The following is a 9,475-nucleotide window of genomic DNA, read 5'->3' as shown; positions in this document are numbered from 1 at the left end:
GGACAGCTGCTGGAACCTCCCTGCTGTGTGCTCCTCTACCAGAGGTCATCACCACCGTGGACAGCTGCTGGGACCTCCCTGCTCTGTGCCCCTCTACCAGAGGTCGCCACCACCGTGGATGGCTGCTGGAACCTCCCTGCTCTGTGCCCCTCTGCGCACGGGACCTCCCCTGCTCTGTGCCCCTCTGCCAGAGGTCATCACCACCGTGGACGGCTGCTGGGACCTCCCCTGCTGCATGCCCCTCTGCGCACGTGGCTGTTTGGTTCCTGCACAGGGATCTGCTGGTTTAGGGGGCAGTGCTTTTGCCCGCTTTTCATGTGCACTGTCTGTAAGGCTGCAGGGCCACTTCCTCTCAAACTGTCCGACACTGGGCAGCCTCTGTCAGTTTAGTCTTCCTTTTTTCATGCAGAACATGGCAGTGATGCTCTCGCAGGTGACAAACACAAGTGGACATCCCAGCTGGGCTTTCACCAAATGATGTGCATTTGATTTTGAAAACAGCAATGACAGATGTTGAGCAAAATCACTAACACATAAAACAGAATGTAACTGTAAAAACCTTGAAGACTTTTCAAGTTCCACTGTCGTCAATATACTTTACTCTCTTGAGGATAGGGTGCCAGGATCCTAGTTCTTAAACTAATCTGATTCACCGCAGCTGATTAATTACTATGTCATTCCCTGCCACAGCCAAGGGCAGATGGAGATGGCTTCTAAGTACACCGTCCCCTATTGGGTAAATCAACATTTGATCATTTTTCACAGAATATTTTTGGGAGCTTTTAATCAGCTAAATCTTTCTTAATAAGAAAGTTAAACAGAACTTAGAAATGTCATTGTTCACTTAATCATTAGGATGGACACGGGACGGATCAGGGAACACTCAATGACTCATGCAGAGAAAACAAGGACGAAGCTAAGAGGACGGGTCCAAAACGTACCGTGCCAGGGAGACAGTTCCGGTCTGTGGGGTGACCACGGGCCGGGGCTGCGCTTCTAAGCCGCAAGTGGCACCTCCTGCGACAGTCACAGGCACCGGGCAGACAGGAGCACCACGAGGGGCCTCAAGGCTTGCTCGTCGGTGAATCACGGTGACCATGTAATTCATAATACCTTCTGGTTCTGACTTTTTATATTCTTTTGGGTAATGTATGGTTTACTGTGAGGACACTTATGCCTCGCACAAGTTGGACGTTACATGTCTTGATCAGGTGCGAGGAAGAGACCGGTTACACTTTATGGGGTGGGCAGCAGCGAGAGGGTTCCCCGTCCCATCATCTCCTCCGCCGGATGCACAGAGAATGCAGCGTCTGTGAGCACAGCTGCCCTGGACCTGGCATCTAAGAGTCAGGGTCAGAGAGGGGCGGTCAGAAACCTACCTGCCTGCTGGAGGAGTCACAAGCACCAGCAACCCTCGGGAAAGGCAGAGGAGCGTGCTGGCTCGGAGCCCCGGGGTGACAGGCAGTTGGCTGCCCTGGGGATTCCACCAGTATCACCTCTTTGCAGGTGTCATTGAACCTGGCTCCTTTCTCCCTGTCAAGTTGCCCTCGGCTCATCTGGGCTGCTCCTGGCACCGACAGCTATGGAGGGGCTCACAGCCAGCCCCTGGCCCACTTCAGGTGAGCGCTGGGTACCACCCAGCCCTGTGCGGAAGGGACCCTCATCCGTTCCCTCCTGGCTCTCCCACCATCTTTCAAAGCTCCTCCTCCCTCTCCCCACAGCCCTTGCCCTTGCTTCACCAGGAAAATAAAGAAATCAGAGAAGACTGCCACAGGCACCTGCCCACCATGCCGGCTGTGAGCAGAACCCGCATCTGACACAGATCCTTACGCCATGCACCTTGCAGAGGCCAGCCACCCCTGCCTCTGAGACAGTGCAGCAGCTCCCGCTTCCCTCCCTCCCCATCAGCCTGCGCCTGTGCTGGCTCCTCTCACCCTCCACTCCTCTCCTTCCTCCCCATCAACCTGCACTCGCTCCTCTCACCCTCCAGTCCTCTCCTTCCTCCCCATCAGCCTGCACCTGTGCTTGCTCCTCTTGCCCTCCACTCCTCACCTTCCTTTTGGAGCCCTCCGTGGGGCTCTCCTGTCCTCACTGTGACTTCCCTCCCAGGAGGCAGCTGGTCTTACCACTTGCTGCATGTGCTAGCAGGGCTCTCTGTGTATACACAGATGGACACATATTGTTCTTTCCTCTGTCTTTTAAATGAATCCAGCAGCAAACTCTCGTGGCCTCTTGCTTTTTCACCCATAGCCTGTCTTGGTGCTGAGGCTCCCGTCCCTCCTGACAGCTGCAAATGGCCCCAGGCGACAAGGCGGACACCACTCACTCTCCAGCCTCCTGCCAGTGCAGGCGCAGGCTTGGCCTTGTCTCTTCTCTGAACAGCGATGGAGAAGCCTGTGCAACGCTGACCCCACGAGCAACTGAATTGGCAGGAAAAAGTGCTGGAGGGAAAACCAGGGCCCACGGTGCACCTCCGTCCTCCTGCTGCGTGCCCACACCTCAGGGGTGCTGCCAGGGTGCCCAGAAAGAAGCTTGGCTCAGACTCCCAGTGACAGGCCTGCAGGTCCCAGCCCCAGGCGACCCCTCCTCCTGCCTCCCTGTCAAATCGTCCCCTCACCTGGCATGGAACTGGAGGCCTAAGGGTGGGTGAGGGGTCAGGGCAGGTTCTACCAGCTCTTTGCCATTTTGATCTCCCTGCCCCTGCCCACCCCACACAGCCCTTGTGGAAGCCACACAGCCCCCGCCCCCTGCCCCTCAGCCACCCACACTGGCGCCCCTCTCAGGAGGGGAGGGACTTCAGCTGTCAGCACTCTGTTGCACAGGTTAGAATGCAGTGGTGCGATTACGGCCCACTGTCTCCTTGAGTTCCTGGGCTCAAGCAATCCTCCCTCCTTGGCCTCCTGAAGTGCTAGGATTACAGGCATGAGCCACTGGGTTTGGCCTGAAAAGTCTTTTGTCCATTTTGCTGGAAAAAGTGCTGGAGGCAAAACCAGGGCCCACAGTGCACCTCCATCCTCCTCACATAGGATGCCACAAAGTAGCATCCTATGGTTGTCTCTGTGAGTTTTTTTTTTTTTTTTTTAAACCAGAGAGGCTCTCCAGGATCATCCTGCAGGGGAACTGCAAGTGCCAAGCACAACTGCTGTGCGTGCTCCAAAGTCTCGGCTCAGCCGTGGCGGGAGGCTCAGTGGAGTCTAGGAGCTCAGGGCCGTGGGTGCCAGGACCATGCCTGGGAAGAGCACCGCACTCCAGCCTGCGCAACACGGGAAAGCCTGTCTCAAACAACCCCCCAGACCCACTAAATATCAGCTCAGAAACTCCCCGTGCATTTGGCTCCATTCTACAGTATGGTCACAGTTACCCTGATATGAGATGTGTAAGGTTGGTTATCATCAGGAATGAAAGAAAATGGTATTTCCCACCAGCATGGATAACTGGCAAAATGCTACCTCGGGGAACGCTAGCCCCGCCAGAGGGCTGGACGGAAGAGTGGACGCCACCCCTGTTCACTGTCCCGGCGGCCTTCTTCTCTCCTGGTACCACGACATTTCAAGTAATTAGATCTGCATCAACACGTGGCCACAATCACAGCGATTTCAAGTGAAATCAGTGTAAAATCCGAGGACAGGCACAATGCTGCCTGGTATCTCCACTGGGCGCCACACCCAGACCCTCTCACCCCTCAGGGAAATGGCGACTCACAAAAGCAGGAGTTCCAGAGAAGGAGGACGGCTTCATTTCCCTCCTATTTTCATCATATTTAAACAAGCTCCAGCATCCAAGATCTCAGCACACATGTGAAAGCACACACACGAGCACGTAGACACTCACAGACCCGCACACGTGCACAGACTCACACAGGCGCACAGACCCGCACACCTGCGCAGACCTGCACACGTGCACAGACCCACACAGGTGCACAGAACCGCACACCGGCACAGACCCACACAGGTGCACACACCCGCGCACCTGCACAGACCCACACGGGCACACAGACCCGCACACGCATACCGACCCGCACAGGCGCACAGACCCGCACACGCGCACAGACCCGCACACATGCACACACCTGACAGCTCCAGTGAGTCCTCACTATCCAGCTTCCAAGCTGCAACTCATTACAGCTGTTTCATGTGCAGTAAAAGGGCCCACTGCCTCGTGGCTGCTGGGAGAAGGTGCTCAGCGGTGGAGGTCCTGGCCCCATCGGATGGGCTCCTCCATGCAAATGTGGTTTGCTGTCTTTCACAGACTGTTAACCAGCTAATCAGTCTCGGTAAAATATTCCTTTATCAGAGGCTTCCAGATGGCAGATAAGAGGAAAAACTCTCCTGAAAAATACTTAACAATGCCAGATAAAACACAGCAAACCCACCTTAAATGCACAGCCTAGCTCTCAAGACAAGGGCAATCTGGCCCAAAAATGACAGAGGAAAAGCAGCCGAGAGGACGTGCAGGTGCCAACCACGCTGCGTGCAGTATCAGGGACAATGTGAACTGCCTCTAAAGCATCCACCAATGACACAAATGCAAACACATTTTCAAGATTTTTTTGCTGCAACTTGACCTGATTTTAAAATACACATGGAAAAGCCAAGGGCCAAGAAGAGCAGAGCAAGGGCTGGAGAAGAACCAGGTGGACGGGTCTGCCCTGCCGGATGGGAGCACGCTGTACCCACGGGTCTGCCCCGCTGGATGGGAGCACGCCGTACCCACGGGTCTGCCCTCCCGGATGGGAGCACGCTGTACCCACGGGTCTGCCCCGCCGGATGGGAGCACGCCGTACCCACGGGTCTGCCCCGCCGGATGGGAGCACGCCGTACCCACGGGTCTGCCCCGCTGGATGGGAGCACGCCGTACCCACAAGTCTGCCCCGCTGGATGGGAGCACGCCGTACCCATTGGCCTGCCCTCCCGGAAGGGAGCACGCCGTACCCACGGGTCTGCCCTGCTGGATGGGAGCACGCCGTAGGATGGGAGCATGCTGTACCCCAGAGCAGCTGGGAGGCTGAGGCACAAACGCGGGCCCAGGACAGAGCCGCTGCCACAGGGACTGGCCCAGCAGAGAGCTGAGGAAACTGCAGCGTCAGGTGAGCAGCACAGAGTCGGACCACCACCTCACACCAGACAACAACTGCAAGGGCAGACGCTGTCTATGATACGGGTATTTTTTTGCAAAAAAGTATAAAATATCTTTGTTATTGAGGGAGATTTTAGACAAAGATTTCTTAAAACACAAAAACTATGAAATTAAAGATGAACTCACATTATATCAACTTCTAAACAATGGAAGACACTGACGTTTTTAAAAATGAAAAGGCAGCCAGGTGCGGTCGCTCACGCCTGTAATCCCAGCACTTTGGGAGGCTGAGGCAGGCAGATCAAGAGGTCAGAAGTTCGAGACTATCCTGACCAACACGGTGAAACCTCATCTCTACTAAAAATACAAAAATTAGCCAGGCATGGTGGAGTGCGCCTGTAATCCTAGCTACTCAGGAGGCTGAGGCATGAGAATCGCTTGAACCTGGGAGGCGGAGCTTGCAGTGAGCCAAGATTGCACCACTGCACTCCAGTCTCAGCAACAGAGCAGGACTCCATCACAGAAAAAAAAAAGAAAAAAAAGAAAAGGCAATCCACTGACAGAAAGTGTTTGCTGGGCTTGGAAGCATCTAAAGAACCCCGGAAATTGGTAAGACAAGCCCCGCAGAAACATGGGCAAAGGCAGATGGCCAGGAGGCGTGAAAGCCTGTCCAGTTTCGTTAGCTGGGTAGTGTGCATTGAATAAGAAACAGAAACCTCACACTCAATTAGCGAGACTGCAAACACTCTGTATTGACCGGGGCCTGGAGAAACAAGAATGCCGGCGAGTCAAGTGAGCACACAGTGGCACAGCTCCTCTGAAGACAAGCTGGGAATCTGTCCCTACGATGAAATGTACCACCAGCACCTCTCTAGGCACACACCCCAGGGAAACTCCCTGAGCGCAGATACACAAAGACAGCAGAGAAAGATGCCACAAACCACAGGAGCAGGCACCTCCCACTTCCAGCCAAGACGGAAAAGTCTTGAAAAGACACTTAGAAGAAGAAATACAAATGCACAATAAGCACAATCAAAAGCAAAACATGAAAGAGGCCGACGGTGCACCACGTGCTGCAGGATTCACTCTCCCCACACTCAGCACCAGGTTCCGCGACAGGCGATGGTCATGGCTCTGCAGGAGGCTTTGCATCTTGTGCGGGAGGGACACTGGTGCCCGCAGCTAACGGCCAAGAACCGCCAAAGTGGACCCTTTCGGCCCGCACAGCCTTGGTGATGGACGCAGAGGGGCAGGGTGGAAGCCAGAACGCAGGAGCGAGAGCTGGACGCCCCGGGAACCAGGTGGAAGCCTGTCTCAGTCCTTGCTGCTGAGGGTAGCAGAGGGTGTCCTACCCAGGCCAGGTACCCTGCAGGCCTCGGGTTAGCTGAAGCAGGGCCCAAGGAGCTGCAGAGAGCCGGAGGCCCAGAACTGCCCACACCACCCAGGCAGGCAGCAAGTCTGCAACCATGCACAGGAGCTGCGTGAGCTTCCACCCCCAGGAGCTGGAAACTAAAAGGGCTTACGTCCACCTTCTCAGTTTCAGGCAGAAGGGCCTCTCGTGGCCCCCTATAACCAGGAACATTCGGGGAGGGAACTGTGGGAACCGCAGTTCAGCACAGCCAAGTGGACAGAAATGAACTCATCCTGTCTGTTAATAGCACGTCAGTTAGATACAGATGAAGGTGCAGGACAGAACAAATGCACACACCCCATCCTCCTCCTAAGGCCCCACCAAAATGAGAATAAGTGGGTTTGCAACATAGAGAGGACAAATGAAGGACAGATGAAAAAATACAGTGTTGGAAAGTGAAAAGTAGATGGGATACTGAATCCTAGAATGGCAGCCGAGACAGAGCAGACACGAGACCTGCTCCAGAGGGGCTGCCAAGGAGCCTGGAGGTGGGGAGAAAAAGGGGTGCAGGTGCAGGCAGGCTGTGAAGCCTCCCCATCACCGGTGGGAGACCAAGACTTGCTCTCTGCAAAGGCCAGGCCTGGCCCCCAGGAGCCCCAGGCACCACAACTGAAGGCAACGACCCCACAAGATAAACAGGGAGGGAGAGCCTGTCCATAGAGGGTGTGGAAGACCCTTCCTCTCCTCCTTCCCGCTCCAACTCTGAGATGCAAGGACAGAAACGAAGGGTGCAGCAGGAAGGGTGGAAGATGAAGTTTGAGAAAATCTCCCAGAAAGTGGCCTCAAATCACTAAACCTTAAAATCCGGGAGAAGATGTAAGAAAAAAAGGGGATCTATTGGGAGACTCAATGTCTGAATGACAGGAATTCCGTAACCGAAGATTGAAAGCAAAGAGGAGGAAATGATCAAGGAAACCAGAGAGTGGCACATGTTCCCAGACTACGGAGGCCACGACAGATGAAAACAGACCACGCTCAAGACCTCAGCGTCAGGCTCCACCACATGAAGGCCAGAAGCAAACCCTCAAACCGTCCCAAGGGAGGCAAACTGCTCATAGCCAAAGGAATCGAGAATGATGGCAACTGCCTTCTCACAGCGACACTGGATGTTAAAAGTCTTAAAGTGTGAGAGACAATTATTTAGCCCAGAATCCTACACCCCGAAAAACTTTTAAGTACAAGAATTAAGGTACACTTGACCTTCAAGATCTCTAAAATATTTATCTCCCAAAAACCATTTTCCAGGAAGTTACTAGGGAATGTGTTTCAACAAAATGGAAGCAAACCCAAGAAATGAAAAGACTGAGGCCCAGGACAGCAATGGAAGCCCCCAGGAGACGCAACACGGAGAGTTACCACAAGGACTTGGGGGCGGCCCATGCTGGGGGCGGAACGGTCTGGAAGAGGCCACGAAAGATGAAGCTCATTGAGCCCTGAACGTGTCTGACCATAGAACAAGGACAGGGAGGTGCGGGGAGAAATTAGTACTATTAAGTATTTAGAAGAAAATGTAAAAATCCAACAAAACTACTAACTCTACTAAAGCTCCGTTCACTCTACTAAATGTTTCACAAAATAGAATAATCGTGTTATGTGACTCAGCAAGAAACTGTTTACGGAGACATAAACATGTAAACAATACTGATGTACAAACATTTTGAAAAAATCATATTGGAAGGACAGGGGTTGTAAAAAATATGCATCCATGATGGGGGAAGGTGCTAAAAAAAACCAAAATCCTTAGTTTCCAAAGTCAATACCTAAGATTTAATCCCTTCCCTCCCTGCCAAAAAAGAAAGAAAAAGAAGAAGAAAACAGGAAGCAACAGTGTTAAGTGTGTGACTCTGAAAGCGGGGGTGGTTTTACCCAGGAGCAGCCGCTGCAGCGCTGGAGGGTGTGTGACTGGAGTGACGGGCAGAACACTGCTGTTTTTAATAACTCCTGAGAATTATTTGAATCTAAAATACATGCAACACACAAATGACAAATTAAAAAAAAAGTTCAATATGGGCTCTTCACTGAAAAAAATTTACCAAAATGCGCATACACTGGTTATTTTGGTTGTTCACAAATCAGTCTTATCTTTGGGACAAATGGAATTATCAACACTCTTCTAGAACCAAAGAAACAGACTGTGTAAAGTGAACAAATATCAATCAACTGGCTAAATCATTGCCATAATTACCATGCTTTGTCCTAACTGTACAAGAACATTTTCCTCCGTCTCATGTCCAAGGGTGGATGTGGGCACTGTTCCTCCTCCGGCTGCCTCCTGTCCCTCACAGGGCACCACTTGGCCCAGCCCTGATGTCCAGTGGGCCTCCTCCTGGACGTGCATCTCGACGGACCCTGTGTGATGGCCCGTGCAGAAGTGACCCACGGTTCTCACCTCTTTTATTGTGATTTCATCATTTTGCCCCTGGCCAAGACTTCTCTTTTTCCAGGTGCAAGTAAATTATAACATTTTTCCTTTAACATTTCAAACGAATAGCACTTCAAAAAATATGTTGCTCTTTCATGATTAAAAACAATCAGTAAACCGGACATAGAAGGGAACTTCTTCAACATGATAAAGGCCACCTGTGAAACCCACAGCTAACATCATACAGGATGGTGAAAACAGGGATGCTTTCTCCTCAAGATCAGGAATGAGACCAGGATTCCCACTCATGGCACTTTTTGTCAACATCATATTAGAACTTCTGCCAGGACAATTAGTCAACAACAACAACAAAAGGAAGCAAAGGGCATCCAGACTGGACAGGGAAAAGTATAACTATCTTTACTCACAAAGGAAAAAGTAAAACTACCTGAAATCACAGATGACAGCATCTTGCACAGTGATGCACCACAAAAGACGCTGGTGAAAGGCTGGCCACATGGGGGACGGTGGAGCCTTAAGATAACGCGGACCCTGAAGATGATAACACTGCACTTTCACCGTACCTTCTTAATGTTTGGATGGTGAAAGGCTGGCTGCATATAGGA

The 9,475-nt window shown here is 52.3% G+C and overlaps 1 protein-coding gene across 2 annotated transcripts in view; it reads right to left on the bottom strand.

Annotated features, from left to right (window-relative positions):
• ERICH1 (glutamate rich 1) overlaps positions 1–9,475 on the bottom strand; it is a 62,801-nt gene that overhangs the window by 24,936 nt on the left and 28,390 nt on the right. The gene's annotated exons all lie outside the window — the stretch shown is intronic.

This window comes from Hylobates moloch, unplaced genomic scaffold, assembly GCF_009828535.3.
Source record: "Hylobates moloch isolate HMO894 unplaced genomic scaffold, HMol_V3 SCAFFOLD_8, whole genome shotgun sequence".
In the NCBI taxonomy this organism is placed as follows: Eukaryota; Metazoa; Chordata; class Mammalia; order Primates; family Hylobatidae; genus Hylobates; species Hylobates moloch.
The sequence above is the reverse complement of the archived record's forward strand: the minus strand, read 5'-3'. Positions and strand labels throughout refer to the sequence as shown.